General features: G+C 52.9%; 1 long non-coding RNA gene across 1 annotated transcript; it reads right to left on the reverse strand.

The window, feature by feature from the left end:
* Nucleotides 1-1,882: 1,882 nt before the first annotated feature.
* Nucleotides 1,883-5,154, reverse strand: LOC125936288 (uncharacterized). The gene is made up of 2 exons (XR_007461987.1): nt 4,891-5,154; nt 1,883-2,275 (listed from the first exon to the last, which is right to left on the reverse strand). It is a non-coding gene; the product is annotated as an uncharacterized LOC125936288 (long non-coding RNA).
* Between the last annotated feature and the right edge of the window lie 766 nt (nt 5,155-5,920).

Raw genomic sequence — 5,920 nt, forward strand, 5'->3', positions numbered from 1 at the left:
CTTTGTAAGTTTCCCTAGTCCACGGACTCCAGCATCTGAGGAGCCTCGTCCCCAGTAGGAGTCAGGCTGGAGGCTGCCTTGCAGGGTCCCTTTCAGCAGAGAAGTGACTGATTTTCGTGGCCAGCAGAGGGGGCTACAGGAATGCCAAACCCCCTTGGCTGGGTTTCCCCCCCCCCCCCCCCCGACGAATTTGGAGGTGGTTTTTCTACCCCTCAGCCGCCTGGGGCTTCTTTATTATTATGGGGGGCCATTCGGAACCGGAGAAACTTACCCGGTGCCCAATCCCTTTCTGCCCGTTGCATTTGCATCGTCTTCTAGAGGCAAAGCCTCCTTGCTTTAGCTCCGTGGTTTGCTGCTCTGGCTTGCAAGGGACGCTCGCCTGGAGAGCTTTCCAAAAACAATTCGATTAAAATGCCCAGAAATTCTGATTCCATTCCTTCCGCATGGAGCCCCGAGCATGAGAACTTTTTCCGCTCCCTGCTCTCCTCCCCCAGTTCTAATCTGAATGGGTTGAGAACTCCTGCCCGGTAAAGTTACCATCAAAATACGGCGGTCTGTGTTTTTAGACAGGGAGGAAGTGTGTGTGTGTGTGTGTGTGTGTGTGTGTGTGTGTGTGTTGGGTTTTTTTTTTTGTTTTTTTGTTTTTTTTTTTTTGAGGTTTATTTGTTTTGGCTCTGGAACAACTGTCTTCATTTCATTTGTAGGGAAGGGGCGGTTTACAGCAGAGCGCGAAGGAAGCTTCCAGCTAGGGCTGGGAGGTTGGGGATGGCTGGTGCCTGGCCCCATGATTCTCAGGCACTCGAGCCACCGTCCCGGATCTCCGCAGAGTTTGCCCCTGATTTCCTGGCCCGCCTGTGTCTTAGGCAGACCCGCCCTGGGAACTCTGCGGCCAGGGGTCCCCCCCTGCTCCTCCCCGCCCCCGGCTTACAGCTGTCCCTTTGGAGCAAGAGCCTAAGGAAACATTTGGGTAGGAAGCTTTGGTTTAGGTGCTCCTCTGGGGAGGTGTTTACAGGTGGGGTATACAGGAAACACCCCCCCCCACACACCCCAGCGTCTTTACTCAGAAACAAAGGGTAAGGGACTCCCGTGTCTGCTCAGTCTGAGACTAGGGGGAGTCAGGGGGGAGGAGACGGGGTCCCAGCGCCTTGCCAGTTCAGGGTTGTGCCAAACAGGCGCGAAGTGCTCACCTGACTCTCCTTTGCCTGCAGAATGGGCCTATGTGCCCTGACAGGCCAGGAAGCAGGACTCAGCTCTGTGTCCCACGCTCCCTCCTGGGTCAGTAAGACAGCCCGCTCAAGTCTGGAGCCCCGGGGAGGAGGCAGAATTAGGGATGTCACCCCTGCTCACCCGCCACCCCCTGCCTCCTTCCTAAGAGCGGTTCCCTTTATCATCTTTTCACAGGGAGTTGGCGTCTCCCGGCATCACCCTCATACTCCCAACAGCCAGGACGGGCTCCCGAGCTACCGAGATCCCAGAGCGCCAAGGAGAAGCCCGGCATCTCTTGTCCTACAACTCGAGCAGCCGAGGGGATGTCAGACCCGCCGGGTTGGCAGAGCGGTCACAACCCCGCGGCTCTTTTAAGAAATTCTCATTCTTTTACTCATGCACAGGGGATCCTGGTGAAAGCCAGACGTTTCAAAACGACCCCAGCGGATGAAGCCTGTCCTGTAACACAGTCAACCCCAGGGTGGAAGATGAATCACGACTGAAAGGTAAAGCAAAACTGGAACGGAGTAGACGTGTCTCTCCAGCCGCCAGAAGGTGGCTCTGAGGCTTTAAGAGAATTCGCTCTTCGGAGCCCCTTTTGCGGGGTCTGGTTTGTACCTCGGCTGAATACCAGCTGCGATTAAGTAATAAGTATGGAAATGACAGTAGACTTAAATCAATCACAAGTGAAGCCTGGTTTATCCTGAGTCTCCAAGTAGTAAAAATTGGTTCCGATATAATTTAGCCCACATCAGAAGTCAGCTTCGAAACGAGTATTGCAGGGAAACTACAAATTACATTTCTAAAGATTGGTGGATAATTACAGGCTGAATTAATTACACGAGGGATTTGTTCTCGAAAAGGTGTACGAGATGTGTCCTATTTTGCACCAGGGAGATCCCCTAGAGGAAGGAACACGGCCGTTGGACTCCTGATTCCGGCTCGGGTCCTGATCCCAGAGTCGTGGGACGGAGCCCCAAGTCAGGCTCCGCACTGCGTATGAAGCCTCCTTGGGATTCTCTCTCCCTCTCTTTTCTGTCCGTCTCCCCCAGTCGCGTTCTCTCTCTCCCTAAAAACAAAAAAACAAAACAAAACCCTGTAGTTCTCTTTTAAAGCCTTGCAGGTATTAACTCTCAAAAGTCAAGCAACACAGGACAGTCTAAACCAAAGGCCTGCCTCACCCACGTTCCCAGTCCCGCCGCCCAGAGGGCCCTCTGCTAACAGCGTGGGCACGGCCCTGCTCCCCAGGACTCACGCACGCCCAACATACATCCCTCGTCCGGCTCTGTGTGTAAGCAAACACGGGACCACGCTTTACAGCACCTTGTACCTGTGCCATGAACAAGAGGGAAACCCAGCACGGTGGGGACTGGTCTTTATCTCTCTGACTGGATCTTGAACAAAGATCGCTTAAAAAAAAAAAAAAAAAAAAAAAATCTCTCAAGTGAGATTCTCCCACGATGTTACCGACTTTGTTTTCCGTTCCTGCCCCGTTATGGCGTGTGCTTCTCTGTAGGTTGGGGTGATCCTGAGAGAATCAGCCTTCCTGAGAACTCGGGCCTGTTTTCGGCCTCCCTGGAAGATACCTGCAGCTTCGAACACGCGTGGGAGTTACAGGCTTCCCGTTTCATCGCTGGCAAGGGACGTGGAGCCCGCCGAGGAAAGCCATGGCAGAGACGGGGTGACCAGCTCATCCCAGTTGAAAGCGGAAAGCCCCACATCCCGGGAATCCCCTGAGTCCCGGGCAAACGGGGACAGTTGGGTGGAGAGCGGCCTACAATTCCTTCTTGGGAGCTCACGCGATGACACAAAGAGGCTAAGTCCACACCCCAGGCAGGGAGGACAGGGACCCTCTGTTGAGGGCTCACAGCTGCCTTCGCGCCGGCCGGAAGCTGGAACCAAGAAGCGTTATTTATCCCCAACGCTCTGTGCGCTCACAACAGAATGGTTATGTTTGCAACTGGCATTTAGCTGGTGGCGAAGCGGCGAGCCGAGACGCTGGTGTGGTGCCTGATACGTTGGTGGCCTTGCCTGGGAACGGCCGGAGAAGCAGAGCGAGGCCTAGAACCCCCTTTCCCTGAATTCAGCTGCTGCGCGTAACGCGAGCCTGGAGATCCGGGACCCCCGGTTTGCAGCCTGGCTCATCCCCAGAGGAATCCACCCAGAATCTGGGAGGAGAGGCTCAGCCTCTGCAGGGAAGCAGGCTCGGACTTGATGGGGTTTTGCCTTCCCCCGCGGCGCACACACAGTGATGTGATGTACCCCCCGCGGCACAGCCCTCTCCCCAAGGCTCGGCCCCAGCGCGTCTGGGAGGTGGGGAGACCTTGAAACCCTGGAGCTTGCAACATAGACGAGGCCGAACCAGAGGGCCACGGCGCCCCCCACCCTGCTCACCACGCTGTGTGGCTTGGGCGCCCGGTTCTGCGAGGCGGCCCCGGGGACCCTCACCCGGCCGCCACTGTGGGCACCCAAAGCCGCAAACATCACCCACCCCGGGGATTTGCTTCTGTGTCATTCGCTCCTCCCCTCCCCCTTAATCACGGCTACACACATTTCATTAGATCATTCCGCGGGATGGGGTTCTTGTATTTTCTTCTCTATAATCAGAGAATAAAAACTTAACAGCCTCCCCTGGGTCAAAACATACCATACGTGGTTAAAAAATATTGTTTTTAAATAGTGGCAAATTCAATCTTTAGAAATTAGGGGTGACACTGCAACCTAGATTTCTTTTTGTTTTTAAATTTTTAAATCTTTTAACGTTTATTTATGTTTGAGACAGAGAGAGAGAGAGAGAGAACAGGGGAGGAGCAGAGAAGGAGGGAGACACAGAGTCCAAAGCAGGCTCCAGGCTCCGAGCTGTCAGCACAGAGCCCGACGCGGGGCTCGAACCCACGAACCGCGAGATCATGACCTGAGCCGAAGTCGGACGCGTAACCCACCGAGCTCCCCAGGTGCCCCCGCAATCTAGATTTCTTGATGCTTCTTAGAGGAAAACCAGAAACTGGGAGCAGTAGGCCTGGTTCCATCAGTCAGAGCTGAATGGCAGATCCCTCCGGGAGACAGGGCGGGGCGTCTCCTGTTTGCCACAGTCCCCTCCCTATTGTCGGCAGGCCCTCCACCGCCAGGGAGCCCACCGAATTTCCAATCTGCTCCTCGGTGTTTGGGGGCCACGTGGCTCTACCCTGTACCACGTGTGACTGGGACGGCTGGGTGCCCACCCGATATCAGCTCTCCTTCTTTCCTTCCCTCCCGCCTCCCTCCCTCCTTCCCTCTCCTTCCCTTTCTCCTTCCTTCTTAGGAGAACCCTGCTTTTATACTGAGTGGTCATGTGCCCAGCCCAATGACTTTATTTCCGGACTTCCTGAAGGTAGAAATGGCCCGTGAGATAGATATCAGGGAAAATTATCACATGGGGCTGCTCAGTTGGCTTCTTAAAAGCAGGCAGGCAGACTCAACTAAGAAGCGTGTCCTTTTCCTCAGTGCAGCCCCCTTGTTCCTTCCTCCTGCCTAGAATAAGTCACGATGGCTGGAGCTCCAGCAGCCATTTTAGACCATGAGGAGAAGTAAAGCTGGAAGTCTCACGCTAAGAATGAAAAGCAGAAAACCAGAAGGAGCCTGGGTTCCCAGGCCGTCCCGGCCTGCTGTCGCCAGGACTTTTAAATGAAAAGGAAACAGACCTACCTTATTTAAGTCGTTTATCTGAGTTCTCTGTTAAAAGCAACGAAATGTAATTCTAACTGTGTCCTGTTCTGATCTTTATTTTCCTTCCTCATGGAAATATATTGCAATATATCTTCAGATCTTGGCCGTTTGGATTTGGCCATCCAAAAGCCAATTTAGACACTTGTGCCCAGGAACTAGCACAAAGGGGTTTTTACTAGTCCCCAAAGACATCTTAACGTGATCATTGTCATTTCATCAGGCAAGTGAAATGAAATTGAAACATTCTCTATTTTAAGAGCTCTAGATTATTTTCTTAGAGTTCTAGAACTTATAGGATGGGAGCCTTAGGGTTCTGGTCCTTTCTACTAGCATACATACATATCCCACCCTGAATTTTTTCCTAGGGTTCTAGAACCTTCCTCACGCAGACTCAGAACTTCAGGTTTTGTCCTTAGACTTAAGTAACCCAAATGGCGACTGAAGGTTGAATTTTTCATGTGGGGCCAGGGACGCATTTTTCTTTGAGGTCTTGGAAAATTTAGCTCCTGATTCAGGAAACGACAGAACTTTCTGCGACGATGGAGACATTCTGCATGCGCTCGCCTAGCATGTTGTTGCGCTCTTGAAATGTGGCCAGTGTCAGCGAGGAAGGGAATTGTAAGGTGTGTCTAATTTTCACCAGGCTACATTTAAATAGCCACCTGTGTCTCACGGTATCCCTACTAGATAGTTCAGCTTTGCTCCTTTTCTGTAGAGGATTAAAATTTCCCTTCGGACTCGAATAGACGATGGCCAACAGGCACACGGAAAGACGCTCAACGTCGCTCCTCATCGGGGACATACGAATCAAAACCACACCGAGAGACCACCTCACGCCGGTCAGAGTGGCTAAAATGAACAACTCGGGAAACGACACACGTTGGCGAGGATGTGGAGAAACGGGAACCCTCTTGCCCTGTTGGTGGGAACGCAAACTGGTGCGGCCGCTCTGGAAAACAGTGTGCAGGTGCCTCAGAAAATTGAAACTAGAATTGCCCCAAGGGATGCA

The sequence above is a fragment of the Panthera uncia genome (assembly GCF_023721935.1).
Source record: "Panthera uncia isolate 11264 chromosome A3 unlocalized genomic scaffold, Puncia_PCG_1.0 HiC_scaffold_11, whole genome shotgun sequence".
NCBI classification, from domain to species: domain Eukaryota; kingdom Metazoa; phylum Chordata; class Mammalia; order Carnivora; family Felidae; genus Panthera; species Panthera uncia.